This window comes from Hemitrygon akajei, chromosome 30 (genome assembly GCF_048418815.1).
Source record: "Hemitrygon akajei chromosome 30, sHemAka1.3, whole genome shotgun sequence".
NCBI lineage: Eukaryota > Metazoa > Chordata > Chondrichthyes > Myliobatiformes > Dasyatidae > Hemitrygon > Hemitrygon akajei.
In genome coordinates, this window is record NC_133153.1 from 16949080 (window position 1) to 16975169 (window position 26090).

General features: G+C 40.1%; 1 long non-coding RNA gene across 1 annotated transcript; it reads right to left on the reverse strand.

Moving 5' to 3' along the window:
- Nucleotides 1–556: 556 nt before the first annotated feature.
- On the reverse strand, nt 557–24040 carry LOC140718881 (uncharacterized). The gene is made up of 4 exons (XR_012096826.1): nt 23945–24040; nt 23725–23840; nt 2759–2895; nt 557–819 (listed from the first exon to the last, which is right to left on the reverse strand). It is a non-coding gene; the product is annotated as an uncharacterized lncRNA (long non-coding RNA).
- Nucleotides 24041–26090: the final 2050 nt, after the last annotated feature.

Sequence of the window (26090 nt, forward strand, 5' to 3'; positions counted from 1 at the left end):
CTCCTGACGTACAGGCATCTACATTATTCATTGAGTCACCACAGGTACATTCAGCAATATCTTATGACTCACCTTTCCACAGTTATCTGTAGAGCCAAGAGGTTGGATGCTACCTACTCACTTCAGAGCTTGCTATTTTCATGAATGCTTTTTCTCATTCATGTGAAAGACAAGGACTTTGGAAATAAAATGAAAAGGAAGTTACACAAAGCTAGATTTTTTTGTGGTTTAAACCAATTAAGTGATCTAGCCTGCAGTGATGGCAATACATCTGTAAAATAATCAATGCTTGATGTTCCATTCCTCAGCCAAAGAAAGCAACTTTAACAACAAGAGCTTTATCAGTCCCTTATTGCAGAGCACAGAAATACCTACTTTTACCTAATATGTTTGTGACCAAATTTGCGTTCACATTATCAACGTTCTTGAATTAACAATATTTATTTCTTTTCATATACTATTTAATTATTATGACGGAGCTAGCTTTATGTATAATTATTGCTGAAATTCTAATCCATTTTTATAAATGGATTTATATATTTAAAATTCACTGAAAAGATCTCCCATTACATGTTTGTGTACTTGATTGAGATGCATGAATGAACGATCCAATTTTGCTTCTTCCTGTTGTCTCCAACATCACAGTAATTCGGCAATGTGATTCACTTCCTGCAATGATCAAGAAATTGGTGAGAGTAATGAACATTGCAAAGATTCAGTGTCTATACGAATTGGCTGTGGTCCAGGAGAATTAAGTCATCGGTTCCTCCTGATGATGTGGAAGATTGCTCAGGTATGCCCTGTTTACAACAGCATGACCTGAAAATCAAAAAAAAGGAGTTACTAATCAGCTATTACCACAGAAATTGTTGGAAATATTATCCTCTAAACTATTTTACATCATCTGTACTAATTTGATAAACTGACTTGGGTTTTTCTTCTACATACAGAGTGTGAATAACTCTACTCCCAGCCTCGATTTTCTTGTATTTATAATTGGAATTTGTTAGCAAACTGACCATATACAGCGCCCTGCAAAAGTATTCAGCCCCCAGCCCTTGGTTCACATAAATGAGTACTGCAACCAGGGAATTTGATCAACTGAGAATTTTCGCATGTGAATCACCTGCTCCTTTTTTCCACATTTGAGCCAAAAGAGCAGAGAAAATTGTAAAGCATGAGAAACTAAAAATTCAGAAACTGTAATGTTAGCAGTTCAAAAGTACTCATCCCCCCTTTGCTTTGAATGTAGTTGAACCATCTCTCACAACTATTTCAGCTAGTAGTCTTTTTGGATAAATCTCTATTAGCTTTGCAAGATGAGATTTGCCCATTCCTCCTTGCAAAGTTGCACCAGCTGTGCCAGCTTAGTTGGGGATTGGCAATGAATGGCAAACTTCAGGTCTTGCCAGAGATGTTCAATTCTGCTAAGGTCAGGACTTTGACTGGGCCACTCAAGGACTTTAATTTTCCTTATTTGAAGACACTCCATGATTGCTCTGGCAGTGATCATTATCCTTCTGAAAGACAAACTTCCTCCCTGGTTTAAGCCTTTTGGCAGAAACTAGCAGGTTTTTACCTGGGAACTCTTTGCAAAGTGTCACTTAGAAGATACTGTAAAGATGTGGAAGAAGATCTTGTGGTCGGATGAGACTAAAGTGGAACTTTTTGGCCTCAACACTAAGTGGTAGTGTTGAAGCCAAAAAGATGAATGCTGCTAAATACAGAGAGATCCTGGATAAAAACCTGCTAACCTCTGCCAGAAAGCTTAAACTGGGAGGAAGTTCATCTTTCAGCACACCAAAAGCACACTGCCAAAGCAACCATGAGTGCCTTCAAATGAAGAAAATTGATGTCCTGAGTGGCCAATTCAGAATCCTGACCCTGACCTGTTAGAACATCTCTGGCAAGGCCTCTAGATTGCTGTCTGCTGCCATTCCCCAACTATCCTGACACAGCTTGAGCAATTTTGCAAGGAGGAATGGACAAATCTTGCTCCATCACTTTGTGCAAAGCTAATAGAGACTTATCCATAAAGATGACTGGCTGTTATAGCTGCGAGAAGTGGTCCAACTAAGTACTGAGCAAAGGGAAATGAATACTTTGGAACTGCTGACATTCCAGTTTTTGAATTTTTGCTTTACAGTTTTCCCTGTTTTTTAGGCTTTACTGCAGAAAAAAAAGGAGATTGTGATCGACAAATAAATATTTTCAGTTGAATTAATCAAACTCCATGGCTGAAATACTTATTTATGTTAACAATCGGTTGGGGGCTGAATACTTGTTTATGGCACTGTAAGTAGCTTTTGATGAAAATGAAGGTTTGTGGTGTCAAAATGAAAGTTCATTTCAAGTCAGTGTATGAACATAATAAAAATATAAATAAGCAGAATATGCCATGTAGTCTGGTGCACCATTCAGTAAGACTATGACTACTCTGATTTTGACATCTACTCCATAATACCTGTAACCCTTGATTCATCAGAAATCTATTTCGAGCTTGAATACCCATTATGATTTAGAATCCAAAGCTCTTTGAGGTAGATAATATATGACATAAGAACTTTCCATTCAGCCCAACCAACCCATACTGGCCAAAATGCAGGTGTAATTTTGTCTTTATTTTAAGTGAGACAAGTCTTTATCACTTGGTAGCATGATGACGTATGCAATTAACATATTTTACATATAAGCTATAATTAATTATTGAAACAAACAAGAATGCTTAATCAAACAATATATATACACGATTACTCACATACTGTTGAAATAATAAACACACAACACTCCTCCTTGCTTAGCTGTAAACTCCAGCTCAAAAGAGGATGCATCTCATCGATGGTTGGCATCTGTCTGTCTTGAAGGACAATGGGAGCGATGATCATCATCACAAGCCTGGGTAGAAGATTTAGAGATCCTGAGATGCCCAGTCATTAAGATCCCCCCTCTCAGCCTCACCACTCTAAGTCCAAAGGAAAGCTAATGAAGCAATACATTTGGCACCAGCTTGGCTGCAGTGACACCCAGCTGCCTTCGGGGGCTCCACTCTGGATTTGCTGTCTGGGTTTACTCTCCTTACCTTCATCTCCCCTGAGGCTGCCCACAAAGCAATGGGGCAATTTACCCATGGCTGGGATCTGGTTCATGAGCCCCAGGGCGTGTACACACACCGGTGGTCCTGTGTGCTACGTGGGGTATAGGGGCCAGACCTCCTCCCTGTCCTCTGTAGTTCAGCATGAATCCGAAAGAAGTTTAGATTCCGTGTGTTGCCAACGAGGAGGCACTACATGAGGCTTGCTGCTGGAGAGGCCGTGTACCAGCAGGGAAAGATTTAGGCAGTGCTGGAAGCTAAAAGTGAGAGTGACAAGCAGTACCCACTATTCTAGCACACTAGATGCATCACACAGTATACTAAATAACACAATTACAATATACAAACATCCACAGTATGACCATACACTTCCAGACACTATACTCCATTTGTCATTTCTTTGCGAAATCTCCTAATCTAAGGCCTTCGGCAGTCTCTCTGCTTCCTCATCACTACCTGCCCCTCCACCTATCTTCATATTGTCCACAAACTTGGCCACAGAGCTATCAATTCCATTATCCAAATCATTGATGTACAATGTAAAAAGAAGCGGTCACAACCCTGTGGAACACTACTAGCCACCAACAGCCAATCAGAAAAGGCTCCCTTTATTCCCACTCTTTGCCCCCTGCCAATCAGCAATGCACTATCCATGCTAGCATCTTTCCTGTAATACCATGGGCTCTTAACTTGTTAAACAGCTTCTTATAAGGCACCTTGTCAAATGCCTTCTGAAACTCCAAGTACACAACATCCACCAATTCTCCTTTGACCATCCTGCTTGTTATCTCCTCAGAGAATTCCAACAGATTTGTCAAGTAAGGTTTTCTCTTAAGGAAAGCATGCTGACTTTGGCCTGTTTTATCATGTGCCTCCAAGTACCCCCAAAGAACATCCTTAACCATTGACTCCAACATCTTCCCAACCACTGAGGTCAAGCTAACTAGTCTATAGTTTCTTTTCTTCAGCCTCCCTCCCTTCTTTAAGAGTGGAGTGACATTTGGAATTTTTCAGTCCTCCGAAACCATGTCGGAATCTATTGTTTCTTGTAAGATCATTACTAATGCCTCTATAATCTCTTCAGCTATATTTTTCAGAACCATGGTGTGTAGTCCATTTGGTCTAGGTGACTTATCTACATTCAGGGCTTTCTGTTTCCAAGCACATTCTCTCTAGTAATAGCAACTGTACTCACTTCTGCCCTCTGGACATTCTTGAACTTCTGGCATACTACTAGTGTCTTCTACAGTGAAGACTGATGGAAAATACTTACTCAGTTCAACCACCATTTCCTTGTCCCTCATTACTATCTCTGCAGCGTCATATTCTAATGGTCTAATACCTACTCTCACATCATTTTAACTCTATATATCTGAAAAAAAACTTCTGGTATCTTGTTTGGTATTATTGGCTATCTTACCTTCCTATTTCACCCTTTTCCTTTATGGCTTTTTTTCATTGCCTTCTGTTGCTTTTTAAAATTTTGCTATCCTCTGACTTCCCACTAATTTTTGTTCTATTATGTGCCCTCTTGTTTGCTTTTATGTGGGTTTTGACTTCTATTGTCAGCCATGGGTGCACCATCCTGCCTTTAGAGTACTTCTTGTTCTTCAGGATGTATCTATCCCACATCTTCCATATTGCTCCCAGAAACACAAGCCAATGCTGCTCTGCTGTCATCTTTGCTAGTGTTCCCTTTCAATCAACTTTGGCCAACTCCTCTCTCATGCCTCTGTTATTCTTTTTTCTCAATTATAATACTGATACATTTGACTTTAGCTTATCCCTCTCAAATTGTAAGGTGAATTGAATGATATTATGATCACTCTGTCCTAAAGGTTCCTTTATCTTAAGCTTCCTAATCAAATCCAGTTCTTTACACAACAGTGAATCCAGAATAGCTGATCCCCTGGTGGGCTCAACCACATCCTGCTCTAAAAAGCCATCTAGTAGACATTCTACAGATTCTCTCTCTATGGATCCAGCACCAAGCTGATTTTCCCAATCTACCTGCATATAGAAATATCCAATGAGTATTGTAATGACTTTTGACTATTGATATGACTTTTCTATCTTCTATTGGAATTTGTAGCCCACAACCTGGCTACTGTTTGGAGTACTGCATATAACTTCCATCAGGGTCTTTTTACTCTTGCAGTTTCTTAAATCTACCCACAAGTATTCTCCATCTTCCAGCCCTAACTCAACTCTTTCTATGGATTTGATTTCATTTTTTACCAATATAGCCACAACAACCCGTCTGCCACTTGCCTGTCCTTTTGATACAATGTGTATCCTTGCATGCTAAGCTCCCAAATATAATCTCCTTTCAGCCATGATTCAGTGATACACATAATATCATACCTGCCAATCTCTAGCTGCACTACAAGATCATTTCCTTATTCCGTATACTGCGTGCATTCAAATATAATACCTTCAGTCCTCTATCTGTCACCCTTTTCAGTTTTGTCCTCCTTTTACACTGCTCTTCATCCCAGTGACTGCAATTTTGCCCTATCGTCTGCCTGTCCTTCCTGACAAAACCTGCTTGCAAGGATATTTGGCTCCTTTGGGTACAGGTGTAACCCATCGCTTTTGTACGGGTCATACCTTCCCTAGAAGAGACCCCAATGATCCAGACATCTGAAATCCTGCCCTCTGCACCAGTTTCTTAGCCATTCATCTGACAAACCATCCTATTCTTGCCCTGAATTGTTCCTTTGTGAGCATTTGCAGTTTTGTACCTTTTTGAAAATTAAGCCTTGTTTTTACATTCTGTTACCCATCACAGTGCAAAAGAAAATGAGCAGAAGAAACACAGAAAGTGATAGTAAGCATGAATTCAATGAACGGTGGGAAATTGAGTTCTTATTTATTGCGGGTCCGTCAGGAAAACCGTTGTGCATTGTTTGTGAAAACACTTTCTCACATAATAGAAGACATGATCTTAATAGACACTATAAAACACAACATCAGACTGAAATAGAAGGAAAACTAAAGCTAGTGCTTGGGTCTGAGTTACAGAAAGAATATGTGATTAAGAAAAAGGAAGAAATCAAAAAGAAACATAGAAACATAGAAAATTGGTGCAGGAGTAGACCATTCGGCCCTTCAAGCCTGCACCGCCATTCAGTATGATCATGGCTGATCATCCAACTCAGAACCCTGTACCTGCTTTCTCTCCATACCCACTGATCCCTTTAGCCACAAGGGCCATATCTAACTTCCTCTTAAATATAGCCAATGAACCAGCCTCAACTGTTTCCTGTGGCAGAGAATTCCACAGATAACAAAATATATATAATATATATATATATAAAAAATATAATATATGTAAAATAAAGACAAAATATATTTGTTAAAAGTCTAATTAAGGTAAATAATGTTTATCTTATTCTTACATTAAATCAATATATCATGTAAAATGCTATATATGTCTATATTAACATATTTTTACAAGAATTGAATGGGGGTACAAGAGTTGTATGGCACACCTGAACTCTTGTGTGAAAAAATTGACGCATGGAATGTAAAAGGTTGGCCACCCCTGATGTAGGGAAAAATAGGTTACTGGACAATAAGTGGGGGTGAAGGGAATGCTTTGAGATCCAATATAGACTTCATGTAGCCCGTCTATAGCAAAGGGAAGTACAGGAGGTAGAGCAAACATGGCTGAGGACCCTGTCAGCAATTCCAGAGGGAAAGGAAAACAGTGGCTCTTGTGTGGAAAGTCATGTCAGCAGAAGATGTGATAATTGTGGAGAAATTGGGAGAATGGAGACCAGCAGAAAAACGTGGTTCTTTTGTCACTTTGAAATATTGGTCTAATCCCATTGGGGCTATTGTGGTGAAAGATTGAAAACAATACCTAGGTGGATGATGAACTATTTAAACTTGCCTATTTGTTAATCTGGTTTTGAGCCAATAGGTTGGGGGCTATTTAAAGCTTCCTATGGATTAAATTTACCCGGAGGTATCAAATTGAACAGCTACATACTTAGCACAAAAGTGCTGTTGAAAACTAACTTTTCCGAGGTAGTGTTTACTGTTTCCACCCACCCACTTCTATTGAAGAGTTTTGCTTATTAACAGAAGACTTTAAAAGGGCTCAGAATTCAAGAGAGAGAGTTACTCAGGAGTGGGCATGAAGCTTGGGTGTGGCATTGCTAATCCTACTGAATTGTCCAGGAGTTTCACAGAGTTAAAAGAAAATACCCTGGAGAAACTGAAATAAATCTGTTAGTGTGTCGGAAATGACATACATCCAGGTCACAAACTGAGCAATTTGTCAACTACTAATTACAATCTACTGTATACTGAACAATTATTCTGCTACAGGGAGGTGTCTCCCAGTGGAGGTTGGTTGTAGGGGATTCACAGTCTTAGCCGGAGCCTACAGCAATTTGAGCATCGAGGGAGGGAGGAAGAGGAGAGCCATCCGCAGTACCACCGATGCGGCAGAGAGGGCCTCAAGATGGCTGTGGCTCAAGAGAGGGGAGCCATGGAGTCATGTGTAGCTAGCCATCTGGACACAAGCTGGGGTCTGATCAGCCCCAGCTGGGTCACCTGGAGGAGAGTGTATGATGTTGAAAGACCTGAAACACCCGATGATTCCAGGAACATCACTAAAGATGTGTCCAGAGGCATCAGTAGATGTAAGTACACAGCAGAACTATGTTAATGATTGAATAAAGGAACAAAGTACTCTGCAGCCAAGTTTACTGATGTTACAAAGATTGGTGGTTTCTGAGAAGGGCCAAATGGAGATACTTAAGATAAGCAAATGGATATGAAGTTGAGACATGGGGTATCATGCAAGGAAATGTGAGGTTAAACACTTTGGAAGAAAAAGCAAGTTTATATGGAGTGAGACTAAAATATTTTGCCCCAAAAAGGTATCTAACTCTATGTTCATATAATACTAAAGGTTATAGACTTCAGGATATGCATAAACATCAGGAGAAGGGCTACTTCTCCTGAGGTAGTCTCTACTCCTGAAGAACCTATACTTCCTTAGGAGTCTCTGGAGATTCAGCATGACATCTAAAACTTTGACAAACTTTTATAGATGTGTACTGGAGAATATACAGACTGGCTGCATCACGGCTTGGTAAGGAAGCACCAATGCCTTTGAATGGAAAACCCTACAAAAGGTAGTGGCCTCAGCCTGGTATGTCACAGGTAAAGCCCTCCCAACCACTGAGCACAAATACATGAAACACTGTCGTAGGAAAGCAGCATCCATCATCAGAGGTCCCCACCAACCAAGTCATGGTGTTTTCTCGCTAATGCCATCAGGTAGAAGGTATAACAGCCTCAGGAGGACTAGCACCACTAGATTCAAGAACAGTTACTACCCCTCAGCCATCAGTCTCTTGAATAAAAGGGGATAACTACACTCGCTTGCCTCATGATAGAAATGTTTCTACATCCATTGATCTCACTTTAAGGATTCTATCTCATTATCTCAAGCTCTCATTATTTATTGCTATTTATTTATATTTGCATTTACACAGCCTGTTGCTTTCTGCACAATGATCTTTCATGGACCCTTTTATAGTTACTAACCTATACATTTGCTGAGTATGCCCACAGGAAAATGGATCACAGTGTTGCATATGGTGACAAATATGTACTTTAGTAACAAGATTTTCTTTGAACTTTGGATAGATACAGGTACAGCAAATATTTGGAAAGAGTAATGGTGTGTTAGTATTTATTGAAAAGGGCATAGAGTACAAAAATGTGGAAGCAACTTTACAGGATTCATTGAGATGAAATTTGAAGTTCTGTGTATAGCCATGGTTTTTATATTTAAGAGCAATTCATATATTGGAGGCAGTGAAAAGAAAGTTCATTAGGTTGAATTCTAGGATAAAAGGGTTGAAGTATGCAGCGAGCTTGAGCTGGTTGGGCTTCTCCTTACTGATTAGATGAACACAAGGTGATCTTATTGAAATTTATAAAGACCAGGGTAGGACTTATACTGGTGTAAGTGTGGAGCAGACTGCTAGATGAAGTCACAGATATGGATTCAATTGTAACACTTAAGAGAGATTTGGATAGGTACATGGTTGGGAAGTGTTTGGAAGGATATGGTCCATTTCAAAGTAGATAGGGCTAGGTAGAAGTTCAGGTGCATGGACTAAATGGGCCCATTTCTGTATTGTCATACTTGAAGACACTATGACTAAGAGGATTAACAATCCAGATACTCAAAGGCTATCCAGAACCCAGGGGCACATTTTCTGAATAAGTGGGTTATCCATTCAAGACAGAGATGAGGTGGAATTTCTTCTCTGTGTTTGTCATAACCCTAGAATTCTGTACTCAAGAGTGCTGTGGAAACAAAGATATTGAATATATTAAAAGTAGAGACTGACGGATATTTATACTACAAAGGAGTTGAGGAACATAGGAAAGGAATGAGAAAGTAGAGTTGAAGCTAAGACCGGATCGGCTGTGATCTTTCTGAATGGTGTGACAGATTTGAAGGGCTGATTGGCTTACACCTGCTCCTGTTTCCTAATAAGCCAAGGTGAACAGTGTGCACGGAGGAAAGGACAACAGGCAGGCCCCATACTGTTGCTCATGTTCTTTGGTGAACAAGAATGCTTAACTCAAACTGAAGACTGGTTGGAAAACTCCTACTGGATCAGCTGGTGCTGCCTGGCAAGTTGGTCAGTTTTATCAAGTGATGTATTTGATAATGTCATGTGATGAAAGGCCTCAAGGTAGATACAACAGTCTTGGTGGATGAGATTCAGAAATAAAGTGATTTAGATACCATGTACTTAAATAGATGAGGGAGGTCACAAAGGAAAATAATGTGTGAGAAGATTGGCTATGAAGTAGCAACCTGTAGTACGGCCCCTTTGACATTTCTCCAGAACTGAAAGAATTTAATAGATTCACACAAACCGCCTCAACATGTTACACCTACCATTAACCACAGGCATTTGAAACACCCACGGTGGTATCATTCATGACCACTTCAATCCAATGCTTCAGAACTGTCTATCATATTAAGTTTTAGAAGTGCCAGACACACTTGCCAAAACTAATTTTACATTCAACAGAAGGCTGAAGATAACAGGTAATGGCAGGGCCCGATCTGGAAGCTGAAGCATGCCTTCTCAATATCATATCTCCTTGGGCAATTTATAAACAAAAGCTGCTTCATCACTAAAAAGAGAAACCTCGGGTAGGTCCTCAAGTTTTATCTAAGTATTCCACAAGCAGCTCACCGAGGAAAAGAGCAAATATCAGATTGGTTGCTTCATAAGCAGAAACCTTAGATTGGTCACTCCTGGGGCAGGAGAGGAAAAAAAACAATAGCAGAGGAGCTGATCAATTCCACAAAAAAATTATCAAAATGTGATAGAGAAAAAATAATTATTCTCTCATGCTTTGGTTGGTGATCTCTAGTGGCCAACATCAGCTGCTCTAAAAGCCACAGTGAAGTAGGTCTGAGGCTGTGCTAGATTTGACTCAGTTATATTCTGTAGCATAGAGAATTGCTTCCTAAAATCTTGAACCTCACCGGTTAGTTCCCTACATACTCAATGACATTATTTCTTAGTCTTCCTCCCTCTAGACTCCAATTTCAGCTAACCTCCCATCAACTTTAGAAATCTTCATATTGGCAATACCTGCCACACTCATGTAGTCTTTCTAAAGGATAATGAATGTAAGATCCTTCTCCTCCAAATTAATTCATTTTATCTCTCTTCACACATGCTTTCTATTAAATAGTTTATATTCATTTCTAATTCAGATTTCAAATTAGTGCTATGTTCTGCTACTCAGTTCCAATATGTTGCCGTTTTTCTCTCTTTCTGTAATTGCACTTATTCATCTACTAGCACTTTAACACAAAAAAGCAATTCTGTGCCCTAAGTATCCTTAGATTGCACTCTATCACAGACATTCCCTCTATTCTCTCCACCACTCCTCAACTTTACAACTTAAAGTACATCTATTTTCCATTTTCCAGCTTTGATGAAGAGAAATTCAACTGAAATATTGACTGTGTATTTTTCTCCTCATATATTCAACCTCACCTGAATATCTCGAGCATCTTCTATTTTATCATATCAATCCTCATTCCAGTGTTCACATTTTGTAAGCAAGATTATTATCAATCTGGTCTAACACGGTTACACCTTCATTAGAGTATTTTTAATCAGTAGATTCTTTCAGTAACTACGACTTAATTAGTTGACAACTATTCAGGAGGAATTATTGTGCTATGACACATTTCAAGTATGGCTGCTATCTAGGCCTTTAAATTCTATAATCCTACACATTATCTTTCTGCACTAAGCAATATATCTTCAATGCAGATTGATTGTTAACGAAAACGATGAAGTCACTGTGAGATCCATAAGTCATCCATCTTTTCTCTACATCCTCCGTGTATAATGGTTAGGTAGCATGTAGTATTTGAAATGCCAAGACCTGAAAGGCAAGACAGCAATGCTTAGTATAGATAGTTACTTTGGGTTGGCATTTAGTTGGCCAAAGAGCTTGTTTCTGTGCAGTATGACTAAACTCTGTAACCCAACTTTGATACTAATCATAGGTGCTGCCTATGTGGAATCTTTATTTTCTGGCTATGACCAAGTGGGTTTTCCCCAGGTACTTCAGGTTGGTAGGTTAACTGAGTGCTGCAAATTGTCCCAAGTGCTAATGGGTGACAAAGGTACGGCTGGGGTGGAGTTGATGGAGATGGAGGAGAAGGCATGAGATAGTGCAGAATGAGCACTCTGCTTTAAATTCTATTTCTAACAAAGATATTCAATGTAATATCCACTGCCATTTCTTTCCTTTCCTGTCTTCCATTTGTTTCAATTGTGTGATTGATGCACCATCAATAACTCTTGGAGACGGGAGGTGAACGATAGGCTTTTATTAGCAGCAAAAGGGAGCACGGCTTCTCGGAGACTGAGGGAGGAGCAGTGCTTCCAATTGCCTTTATACAGGGGTCTGTAGGAGGAGCCACAGGAGCAGTCAGCAGAGGGGCGTGTCCAGACAGGTATACATAGTTTACCACAGTGATCCAATGAACAATTTTGGGTAGGCAGAGGGCTTGTTGTGAGGACCCTATCTAACCACTTTGCTAGTAAAGGAGGTTGGCTCTTTATTACCTTCTCAGGGATGGCCATGGATGGACAATCCTTCCAAGCAATTCCCACATCCGAGGAATCAATGTTTAAAAAGCAAATGAGCTTTGTATTGAGTATGTTCCAGCAATTAGTTTATATTCAGAACATCATTCTAATGATGCAGCTAGGTTACTTGGTTGTAAATTTTCACCATTTTAGTTTGAGGTACCAGATGTACATGGCTGCTCTATGTCCATTTCTTGTGGATGAAAAAATTGATTCTGACAATAACGGCCCAAGTGAAGAATGTTCATTCACTGAATACTGCAATAGTCAGATCACTTCTGAAAATTTTACAATTTTAATTGAATCATAATGCAGTCCAGTATAAAAAGACTCTTCAGTTAAATACATAAAACCCTGATATTCAATGATGTTATCATCCAATTCGCTTAAAATAATGAAACAGCAACAGAAAACAACTGAAGAGCTCAGTTGGTCAGGCAATGTCTGTGGACTATGGAACAGCAATATCTTTTCTGTTTTGTCAAAACACTGGTCTTTGGAAATAGAAACATAGAAAATAGGTGCAGGAGTAGGCCATTTGGCCTTTTGAGCCTGCACCGCCATTCAGTATGATCATGGTTGATCATCCAACTCAGAACCCTGTACCTGCTTTCTCTCCATAACCCACGATCCCTTTAGTCACAAGGGCCATATCTAACTTCCTCTTAAATATAGCCAATGAACCGGCCTCAACTGTTTCCTGTGGCAGAGAATTCCACAGATTCACCACTCTCTGCGTGAAGAAGTTTTTTCTCATCTCGGTCCTAAAAGGCTTCCCCTTTATCCTTAAACTGTGACCCCTCCTTCTGGACTTCCCCAACATCGGAAACAATCTTCCTGCAGCTAGCCTGTCTAATCTCTTTAGAATTTTATACATTTCAATAAGATCCCCCCTCAATCTTCTAAATTCCAGTGAGTAGAAGCCTAGTCGATCCAGTCTTTCTTCATATGAAAGTCCTGCCATCCCAGGAATCAATCTGGTGAACCTTCTCTGTACTCCCTCTATGGCAAGAATGTCTTTCCTCAGATTAGGGGACCAAAACTGCACACAATATTCTAGGTGCGGTCTCACCAAGGCCTTGTACAACTGCAGTAGAACCTCCCTGCTCCTGTACTCAAATCCTTTTGCTATGAATGCCAACATACCATTTGCCTTTTTCACCACCTGCTGTACCTGCATGCCCACCTTCAATGACTGGTGTACAATGACACCTAGGTCTCGTTGCATCTCCCCTTGTCCTAATCAGCCACCGTTCAGATAATAATCTGTTTTCCTGTTCTTGCAACCAAAGTGGATAACCTCACATTTATCCACATTAACTTGCATCTGCCATGAATTTGCCCACTCACCTAACCTATCCAAGTCACCCTGCATCCTCTTAGCATCCTCCTCACAGCTAACACCGCCGTCCAGCTTCGTGTCACCCGCAAACTTGGAGATGCTGCATTTAATTCCCTCATCTAAATCATTAATATATATTGTAAACAACTGGGGTCCCAGCACTGAGCCTTGCGGTACCCCACTAGTCACTGCCTGCCACTCTGAAAAGGTCCCGTTTACTCCCACTCTGCTTCCTGACTGCCAACCAATACTCTATCCACATCAATACCATACCCCCAATACCGTGTGCTTTAAGTTTGCACACTAATCTCCTGTGTGCGACCTTGTCAAAAGCCTTTTGAAAATCTAAATATACCACATCCACTGGCTCTCCCCTATCCACTCTACTAGTTACATCTTCAAAAAATTCTATAAGATTCGTCAGACATGATTTTCCTTTCACAAATCCATGCTGACTTTGTCCGATGATTTCACCTCTTTCCAAATGTGCTGTTATCACATCTTTGATAACCGACTCTAGCATTTTCCCCACCACCGATGTCAGACTAACCGGTCTCTAATTCCCCGGTTTCTCTCTCCCTCCTCTTTTAAAAAGTGGGGTTACATTAGCCACCCTCCAATCCTCAGGAACTAATCCAGAATCTAAGGAGTTTTGAAAAATTATCACTAATGCATCCACTATTTCTTGGGCTACTTCCTTAAGCACTCTGGGATGCAGACCATCCGGCCCTGGGGATTTATCTGCCTTTAATCCCTTCAATTTACCTAACACCACTTCCCTACTAATATGTATTTCCCTCAGTTCCTCCATCTCACTAGACCATTGGTCCCTTACTATTTCCGGAAGATTATTTATGTCCTCCTTAGTGAAGACAGAACCAAAGTAGTTATTCAATTGGTCTGCCATGTCTTTGTTCCCTATGATCAATTCACCTGTTTCTGACTGTAAAGGACCTACATTTGTCTTGACCAATTTTTTTCTTTTCACGTATCTATAAAAGCTTTTACAGTCAGTTTTTATGTTCCCTGCCAGCTTTCTCTCATAATCTTTTTTCCCTTTCCTAATTAAGCCCTTTGTCCTCCTCTGTTGGTCTCTGAATTTCTCCCAGTCCTCAGGTGTGCCACTTTTTTTTTGCTAATTTATATGTTTCTTCTTTGGACTTGATACTATCCCTAATTTCCCTTGTCAGCCACGGGTGCACTACCTTCCCTGGTTTATTCTTTTGATGATATTAATATTAATTCTCTTGATGAAAGAGATGATAGGGCAGGGCAGCGTACTGGTTTACAGTACCAGTAACCTGGGTTCAATTCCTGCCACTGCCTACAAGGAACCTGTACGTTCTCCTGGGGATTGCGTGTGTTTCCTCCAGGTGCTCTGGTTTCCTCCCACAGTATAAACATGGTCCAGTTGATAGGTTAATTGGTCATTGGACATTGTCCTGTGATTAGGCTAGGATTAACATGGGAGACTGCTGGATAGTGCTGCTTGAAGGTCCGGAAGAGTCTACTCTGCACTGTATGTCATAAATAGATAAACAAACAAACAAACGAACTATCACTGGAAGATGGTTTCATGATGTTCACCTGTCCTGTTGTCTATTTGCAGTATTCTCTATTTTCACTTGAGCTATCTGCCATTGGTAGTATTTTGCTTCAGTATCACTGAAAATACATGTTTGCCAAAGAATAATTGCCCTACTGATTGGACAACTGTGATACTAAAGGCAAACAGCTCAGCAAGAGCTAACTGAGTCAGTGTTACTGAGGGAAGTAGCAAGTAAACAAATCTGCTCACTGCAGAACTGTTGCCATCTTCAAGCTCACTTCATTGCTTCCTACGAAAATACTTGTACTTCTGCATCTTCTACAGTATTTGTGTAGTTTGTGTTACTACCAACTGCAAACTGCTCAAAACTGTGATGTTGAAATTACATTGAAAGCTTAAATATGAATTGCATATTTGCATAGTTCCTGTAATGGGGAACATCAACAGAGATTAGAACAAAATGTACACAAGCCAAAGATCAGGATATAAAAACAAGGGTCACAGATGTACTGTCTGTTTAATGAGGCACTTAAGCAGGACAGAGGAGCCTCTGAAAAGGATGTCTTAGCTCCCCAAAGTCTTTTGAATTAACACCATGTCAGCTGCTAAAAAAACCAATATGTACAGTTTTACAATCCTATTAACATAATTTAACAGGTAATGAAAAACAATCTCCTGATTTGATCAATACTATCAAACCTGATAAATAACATATGGTTGGATATGGTGTTCGGCAGATCAACAAACATCACATCACTGAATATTTGTGAGGTGTGTCTGACTTTATGCCAACAACTTGTATGAATTTCCATTAATAAAGCTTAGATTTCAATCCAGTTACTTACTGTATATATGAAGTCAAATCTACTCCATAAATATCCTGCTGTAAGGTATTGCTGATTTGATGATTACATTGTTTGTGGCTTGATGTGATCTTTTGCAGCAGAGTTGAAATCTGGTAATACTAATTAGAATATTTACTTGACAGTATTTAATACTAATATTTGTCATCAAGTTTTATCAATGTTGCAGAGTAACTGATAAGATATGGATTATTTGCTTGAAATTTGGAAATATATTAAAGGAAATTAGAATCTGATCTGGTGAAAGGATTCTGAAAATATATCAACATCTTCACAGTTTAAAGAGTTCTTTTCAATAGCATTTACAAAATGACACTGCCCATGCCAGGTTTACTTGTAACTCCTATCCTTGGCTCCACTGAGAAAGAGCTGATGGACCTTCCTTTTCCTAAACCCCTGTTGCAGACAGTTTGGACATTGTATAACCTTTTTTTAATCATTCATTTTCAAGATCTGGGCACCATTGGTATAGCCAACTTTCCCAACTGCCCTTGAAAAGGCGGCATTCTTGAAATGCTGCACTCCTTCAGCCAAAGGAACTGTCATAGTGCTGCCCAATTTTATTCTTTTCCTATTAGAATACAGTGGGAACTTCTTAAAAGATGTAAATATAAACTTTAATTCATTATAAATATATATACAGAAAGTTGCCAAAACATTCATTTGGTCAATAGTGTTAACTTTTTTTTTTAACCCTCCCTAGAAAACACCAAATTATTAAACCAAATTTGAATGCACAGCTGCCATGGTGAGATTTGAACAGGTCTCTGAGGTTATTGGTCTGGGTCTCTAGGTTCAAGTTTCACTTCTCAGAAAACAACATACCTTACTGCAGAGGTGGTGAAGAGTCACCTCTTGGGACTGGAACCACATATGGGCCAAACTACTTTACAGTAATGAACCATGAAATTTATCAGAAATTGAAGTGCTAACCTAATCAGCACAATTTCCCAAATGGCAGAACTCTTACCTGTGATCTTGACACGTCCATGACCTTATACTGTAATTTGATTGGAACTTTGTAACACTGAGATATTGGATGGACAGTGTGAATTGCTTGATTATAATATACAATATGTCTAGCACCTGTTTTTGGTTTATATATGACTGTTGCTCTTTGTACATTATTTTCAACATAGCTGCAGCAACTACCAATTACCGTAATAACTATGGTACTAGTCTGATAGTTGATACCAAACAATATCCATTTTATAGACAGTCAGGAGAATAGAATGCACACAAAATCGTGGAGGTGTTATGATAAATGACATGGAGAGGCTGTAAATGAGGAACATGATACTGGAGTATTTCCTGAGATGAGTAGGTTGTGCTATCATGAGCAGCTAAGGAAATTAGATCCACATTCTTTGGAGTTTAGAAGAACGAGGGCTGATTACATTGAAACATACAAGATCCTGCAGAGTAGATGTCAAGATACTACTACTACTGGTGGGAGAATTTTGAACTAGGGTACATGGTTATGAGGTTGGAAGTAGTCATTTAACACTGATCTGTGTAGGAACTTCTTCTCACAGAGGTTTTTGAATTCTCTGCTCCAGGGAAATGAGGAGGCTCGATAAATGGGGGTATTTAATAATGCGGCAGATATTCTTTTGATAGATTGGGAAATTGAGAGCTATGGGGAACAGGCACAAAGGAGGGAAAGCCAGGAGCAGATCAGACATGATTATATTGAAAGGCAGGCAGGCTTGAGCGGCTGAGAGGCCTATTTCTGCTGCAATTTATTTAAGTTCTTTTGATAAGGATCTCAACGGTTTGAACAACTAGGAAGTTGATGCACAAAGGTTATCCATATTGAATAATAGCCTGGCTGTGATAAGTGAAATCAGGCAAGATGGAACTTATACATGGCACTATGATAGAAATTGCTGATGTGATCCTTCAACTGATCCTGTGATTATGGATTGAAGTATTGTTATTATACTGCAGGGACACCATTAGCTGATGATAAAGGATATCCAAGTTACCTTGGTATTACATACACACTGTAGAAGTCCTTCTTCGTTCAGCTTGAATGAGCAGTTGGAGAAGATTTGGATCTGGGGTTCAAATGTAGAGGTTAAGGCTCGTCTTGATGAAAGGTCATTGAGCTGAAACATAACACTACCTCTCTCTCTCTGTGAAAGCTGCCTGATCTACTAAATATTGGCAATATTTTCTGTTTCTATTCCTGGCATTAAGCAGTTGCACTCCCTTTTTAAAGTTTGCAAACAAGTATCACCAGATGATTTATTTATTTTACTTTTGGACATGTTCCCATGCTTCACTGTTTTTGTACCTTTCATGTTTGAGTTATGTAACATATCACATGCTTTGTGGATTGTTTCTTCTATTTAGAATGTGTTTGCTGCTGCCAGAATCCCGTATTTCTTTAATGCTGTGGATACAGGATAATGCAGAGTATTAGCTGAAATAATGTTCAATATCTTTTTCTGCATGAAATCACAGGAGGGTGTGTTGGCTTGGGAGTCTTCTTGAAGATCCACAATTAACTTCAATGAAAATACCAAGGAAACCACAAAAAATAACTTTCTGCAGGCTATAATTTTGTATTGCAAGACATATTGGAGTGCAAGTATACTTTTTGCACTTATTGTACTAAATTATTTTATGAGTGCACCAAATGATATGTAGATACTCAGGTTTATCTTTCTGCAGTACAGGACTTGTAATCAGAAAATAAACCCAATATAAGCCACAGCTTTGAATCTTACCATGTAATTAGGCAACAGTGCTCCAGAAAAAACAAGATATAAGGTGATGGCAATGGTCCAGTGAGTAAAATTTCAAACCACATGAACAATGTTAATGCTGAGCTTGACTTAAAAAAAAGCACAGACCTTTGGCCTTGGCAAATAGCCAGTGTGTGAAAGATGGCTGCTTTCTCTACGCAGTTCCAGCCTATGACAAACTTGGATGCGGATGAAAAGAATGGCTTTTGGAAAATTTAAGCAAAAATACAAACAGAAATTTAAAGGCACAATTGATGAAGGGAATATCAGCTTTATCCTTTTTGTGGATGAGGCAGAAAGAACAGGATCATTTCAATAACTGAGAGATAAATGAAAGAGAGGATAAGAACCCTGACAAATTTAGCATGCACCTTGAGCTGAAAGCAAATTATTAGACATATAGATAATGAGTTCCAAAGATTGAGGCAGGAACCAGGTCAGCCTATTCATGACATCCTTTGAGAAAAAAACTATGGAAACAACAGAAAAATAACTTTCACGAGGAAATCTGCAGATGCTGGAAATTCAAGCAACACACACAAAATGCTGGTGGAACACAGCAGGCCAGGCAGCATCTATAAGGAGAAGCACTGTCGACGTTTCAGGCCGTGACCCTTCGTCAGGACTCAGAAATAACCTTCTGCAGGATACAATTTTGAATTTTATGAATATATAAGGGTGACAGTGTACTTTCTGTATTTATTCTACTGTGTCATAAACTAGTGCCCCAGATGATATGTAGATATACACACAGGTTGTATGTTTCAGGCAGTAAGTGTAACATCATTAAAATAGGCAAAAGGTTATTAGACTAATTCATTTAGAGCTTAGTATACCCAGATGAGCATACGATTTGGCTTGGGAAGCAGATTACCGATGCCATAGATAAAGAGCACAGGAAGCCACAAATAGATTGACGAAGATGGTGGTCAGGTCTATGTTGGGAAGGGAAGCAGCATTAATACATTTAGACATCATTAGCAAAACACATGAAAACCAGACTGAAAGAAGACTCCGCAGGAATAATGGAAAGTTATACAAGTTAGAGGGCTGCAGCATACTGATCAAAAGACAAACCTTGAGAGAAGTGTAAATTGAAAGTGAAAAATAGACAAGAAATGCCAAAGATCAAAAGGAAAGGAAATAAATTCTTAACTATAAGGTGACAGGGAGTTTGAAGACTCACTGAAAAAACATTTGCATGGAGTTTGGGACTGTGGCAATGCCTGGAGAAATCAGATTTCCATCCAATGCAGAAAAGAGTGAGAAGCAAAACAGGCAACTATCAATCTCAGGTAAGCCAGCATAAAGATGGCCACAGTAACATCATGCCATTCAAACTATACCAAAGGAACCTCCAAAGAAAACTAAATGAAGATGGATAAATGAAGGAAAAAGTTTTAAAACAAAGAAATGTTATATTGACAAATTTGGAGAAACCTAACACAACGAAATATACAAAGGGAAAGAAGTTAATGGCTTGTTCTTTGTGAGAGTAACAGGAGAACATAGCATTCTGAGTCTGAGAAGTTGCGAGTAACTTGATTCGATCTCTGTGAGGCACAAGATGGAAGTGACACCACTGGGACTTGACAGTAGATAGATAGATAGATAGATAGATAGATACTTTATTCATCCCCATGGGGAAATTCAACATTTTTTCCAATGTCCCATACACTTGTTGTAGCAAAAACTCATTACATACAATACTTAACTCAGTAATAATATGATATGCATCTAAATCACTAACTCAAAAAGCATTAATAATAGCTTTAAAAAAGTTCTTAAGTCCTGGCAGTTGAATTGTAAAGCCTAATGGCATTGGGGAGTATTGACCTCTTCATCCTGTCTGAGGAGCATTGCATCGACAGTAACCTGTCGCTGAAACTGCTTCTCTGTCTCTGGATGGTGCTATGTAGAGGATGTTCAGGGTTTTCCATAATTGACCGTAGCCTACTCAGCGCCCTTCGCTCAGCTACCGATGATAAACTCTCCAGTACTTTGCCCACGACAGAGCCCGCCTTCCTTATCAGCTTATTAAGACGTGAGGCGTCCTTCTTCTTAATGCTTCCTCCCCAACACGCCACCACAAAGAAGAGGGCGCTCTCAACAACTGACCTATAGAACATCATCAGCATCTCACTGCAGACATTGAATGACGCCAACCTTCTTAGGAAGTACAGTCGACTCTGTGCCTTCCTGCACAAGGCATCTGTGTTGGCAGTCCAGTCTAGCTTCTCGTCCAACTGTACTCCCAGATACTTGTAGGTCTTAACCTGCTCCACACATTCTCCATTAATGATCACTGGCTCCATATGAGGCCTAGATCTCCTAAAGTCCACCACCATCTCCTTGGTCTTGGTGACATTGAGACGCAGGTAGTTTGAGTTGCACCATATCACAAAGTCCTGTATCAGTTTCCTATACTCCTCCTCCTGTCCATTCCTGACACACCCCACTATGGCCGTGTCATCAGCGAACTTCTGCACATGGCAGGACTCCGAGTTATATTGGAAGTCAGATGTGTACAGGGTGAACAGGACCGGAGAGAGTACGGTTCCCTGTGGCGCTCCTGTGCTGCTGACCACTGTGTCAGACCTACAGTCTCCCAACCGCACATACTGAGGTCTATCTGTCAAGTAGTCCACTATCCAATCCACCATGTGAGAGTCTACTCCCATCTCCGTTAGTTTGTGCTTTAAGATCTTGGGCTGGATGGTGTTAAAGGCACTAGAGAAGTCAAGGAATGTAATCCTCACAGCACAACTGACCCCATCTAGGTGAGAGAGTGATTTGTGCAGCAAATACGTGATAGCATCCTCCACTCCCACCTTCTCCTTATACGCAAACTGAAGCGGATCCCGGGCGTGCCTGGTTTGTGGCCTCAGATTCTGTATTATCAGCCGCTCCATGGTCTTCATCACGTGCGACGTCAAGGCAACAGGTCTGAAGTCATTCAACTCCTTTGGTTGTGGTTTCTTTGGTACCGGGACAATACAAGATGTTTTTCACTGTCTGGGTACTCTTCTCTGATCTAGACTCATGTTGAAGATGCGCTGTAGTGGTTCTCCCAGTTCAGTTGCACAGGCCCTCAGTAATCGTGGGGAAACTCCATCCGGTCCAGCCGCCTTGCTGGTACAGATCTTCCTCAGTTGACCTTCCACCTGTGCAGCCGTAAACCTGGGCGTGGGCCAGGTCTCCTGTGAGTGGATATTTTCCTGTGAGGGAAGTAAGCCTGGTGTGGAGTTCTGCAGTGAGGGTGAGATTGTGCTGTCGAACCTATTGAAGAAGTTGTTCAGCTGGTTCGCTTTCTCCACATCTCCACTTATGTTTGCCCCCCGCTTTGCACCACATCCGGTGATGAAACATACTGAATGAAAAGTTTTAATGAAATAGTTGGGTATTTTTTGGATTTCGGATGTCACTTCACCATTGATTCCCCCCCCCCCCCCCCCAACCCTCAGTATCTGCTGGGATTTAGAGGAAGTTTGAAAGGAAACTCATAAAAATGGAGCAGAAGTGGTTTATAGGCAAAGTCAGCAAATCTACCAATGAAAGTAAATGAAATCTCAAGGTGACATATGGTGATATATTTGTACTTTGACAATAAATTAACTTTGAATTTTGAATGGATAAACTCCATTGTGGTGTGAGAGGATCACTACCCAGTTCCAGTTTTGGAAGTATTATGTCAGAGTTGCCAGGATCAGATACTGGAATGTGAATCTTGATGGGTAATCCTTACTGTCAGCGATATTTTGCACATAATTCGCATGATGCAAGTTTCCATGTCACTTTTTGGCCTCGGAGGTGTGTTTAAGTGGAGAATTGATGAGACTTACAGAGGATGTGAGGGGATATTTGGCAGAGTGGATTGTATCCACATCTATGGAGTGAATGATAAAGCCTCTGATTATTATCCCTATAAAGCAACAGGCAAATCTAGTAAAGCTGGGTTCTGCTAAGTGCTAACAAAGGCTCAAAAATATGAAAAAATAGCAGCTTTTTAGCCTGGATGGAGTGAAGCCAAGTATGAAAAAGTTACCACTGAGACTAAGGCATCAAAGGGAAAGAGAAGCTGAATATGATTTCTTGGGGTAATCCAATACCTGAACTCCTACATTCTTCACATGTTAAAGCATATGGCAAACTCAAAAGCACTAAAGGAAGAAGATGCTGATCACCATTAAATGCATTTTAACAAAAATGTGGGAAGTGATGAGTACCAAGAAGCCGCCGTATTATAACATTCAGAAACCGGATGGTTTGGGACTGGACATCAACCCAATAACATTTGTCAGTAGCAACAAGATATGTCAAGGTGGAGAGTTATCAGCACTTCTACATGGACAGAAGAAGGTTTGTGCTGAGCTCCAAAAAGGACATTTGCAGTGTAAAGTGACCTTGAACTCCTGGAGCAATCCTAAGTGAAAAATTTCTGTACAGTTCCGGGAAGATTATTACGATTCTTCTTGTTGCTTCACATTTATAATTTCATGCCGAAATACAAGCAACAAAAAGAAGTGAGACAGAAATACTGAGAAGGTCAGGCAGCATGGGAGGGAAGAGAAACTCGAATCTTTCAAAGCAATAACCCTTCCGCAAATCGAGAGAACAAGTTGATTTTTAGTTGCAGAGAAGCTGGAGTAGGATGGAGAGTTCAAAGAAAACTGAGGAAATCTGATTGTGTGAGGTCTGATTCATCGCACGCAAATCCGTTCATTGAAATAGTTTAAAGAATGAGAGAGAAAACAAACAAATGGACTGGTAAAAGATGGAAAATGTAAACTGAAAGCAAACATTGGAACAAGCAAAGAACTGAAACCAAAATTAAATGCAGGGAACGCCCAGAAGATCAGGTAAGCCCAAAGTAAATAGAACAAATTAATAATACAGATGGATTACTTTACAGCATGAAGTACTCTGCTAATACAAACAGAGAAAATGTCTTACCTGAAATTGTTTTATTTGATATTGAGTCCTGAAGGCTGCATCATGTTCGTAAAGAAGGTGAAGTACTTCTCTTTAAGCTTATATTGGGTCTGATTGGAACAGTACGCAAAGCTATGCTGAAATACATGAGAGTGGGAGAGGGATGGAGAATTAAAACTGTGGACAACTGGGATCAGGTTCACTCTATGGACTGAGCAAAGGTGCCCTGCCAAACACTCACCCAGTCGTTCAAAGAAATGGCACCGACATGTGCCATCTTATTAGCAACCACAAGAGAAACATAAGATGAAAGATCTGGATGTGTTGCTATCTTATAAACGTGACAGCAGCAAATGAGAGGATGATCAAGGCACTGGCAGCTAAAAAAAAATCAATCAATCATTGGTTAATCAGGGATAATACAACAAGATGCAGAAGTATCATTCCAAACAGTTGAAAAATCATTACTTTGGTAGATCAATGAAGACCACGCGGATGTTGAGAAAAGTAGATAGAAAAATGAGTCAGTTATATACATATAGAAAGATATAGAGAGAAACTTGTTAACATGCTGCGTATATCAGATGTATGGAAAAAAGGAGGCAATAATAACCACTGAAATACTACCTGAGTCATGACATACAACCAAAGTTCAATAATTCCATTTAATATCAGAGAATGTGTACAATATACAACATGAAATTCTTGTTCTTCACTGACATCCATGAAAACAGAAGAGTGCCCCAAAGAATGAATGACAGTAAAATTGTTCGAATCCCAGCCCCCCCACAACCTCCTCCCACGCACCAGCAGCAGCAAAGCATCAACCCTCCCCCGTCCCCACTTACTTCAGCAAAAAAGCATTCCCCCCCTCCACCCAAGAAAGACCATGATCTGCAGTGCAACAGAAACTAATTGTTCAGCTGACAACTTGACATACCACAGGCTCTCTCTTTCTCCTTAATAAAGGGACAGGAAGGTGTTACAAAGTGAGAGGAGAGACTAACAAGGCAAAAATAAACACTGGCTGATTTACGGTGTTAAGGTCTGCCATGTCAGTTTTTCTTTCGCAGTCCTCCAACCTGAGAATTGGTAACAAACTCTCCCCCACCAACGAGAGAAAGAGAGAGCAAGCCGAGTACAGAGCCCTCTGACAGCTGATCTGCTCTTCCCGAAATTCAATTTTCTCCCATGACACTTCAGTCAGCAGCACTGGTATTGAATTGCTTGGTCCCCAGGGCAGCAAAGCCTCAGAGACCCGAAGGCACGCTTGGCTTCTAGGCCGTGTCCTTGGGATATTGAAAAATGGCCAATCAGTGAGCCCCAACAGCAGGAACCAACATCATAAAGTTTGAAGTTTAAGTGCAGCTATAGGTTGACTTGTTCTCATATAATCTAAATATCAAAGGTTTCTGCTGCAAATCCTTTCCATCATAAACAATTACCATGTCAGGTTGAATCCTTAGAAATCAGTGTAACAATGGAAACAAGACCATAAGATATCGGAGCAGAATTAGGCCATTTGGCCCATCGTGTATGCTCCATCATTTCATCATAGCTGATACAATTTTCCTCTCAATCTCATTCTCCCCATAACCCTTCATACTCTGAGCAATCAAGAATCCATCAACCTCTGCCTTAAACATACATAAATACAGACTGTAGAAAAGAATTCTACAGATTCACCACTCTCTGGTTAAAGAAATTCTCCTCATCTCCATTCTAAAAAGATGCCCATCTATTCTGAGGCTGTCTTCTCTGCTCTTAGACTTTCCCACAATAGGAAACATCCTCTCCACATCCACTCTATCATGACCTTTCACCATTTGATAGGTTTCAATGAGGTCACCCCTCATTCTTCTGAATTCTAGTGAATACAGGCCCAGAGCCATCAAACGTTCTTCATATGACAAGCCATTCAATCCTGGAATTATTTTCATGAACTTCCTTTGAACCCTCTTGAGTTTCAGCACATCCTTTCTAAGGGGCCCAAACCTGCCTCAATACTCCAAGTGAGGCCCCTCCAGTGCTTTATAAAGTCTCAACATTACATCCTTGCTTATATTCTAGTCCCCTTGAAATGAATGCTAAAATCACATTTGCTTTCCTCGCCACAGGCTCAAGCTGCAAATTAACCTTTAGGATATTCTGCACAAGGACTCCCAAGTCCCTTTGCACCTCAGGTTTTTGTATTTTCTATCCATTTAGAAAATAATCAACCCTTTCATTTCTTCTACTGAAGTGCATGATGTTACTCTTCCCAACACTGTATTCCATATGCCATTTTCTTGCCCATTCCCCTAATCTGCCTAAGTCCTTCTGTAGCCTCTCTACTTCCTCAAAACTACCTGCACTCCACCTATTTTCATATCATCTGCAAACTTTGC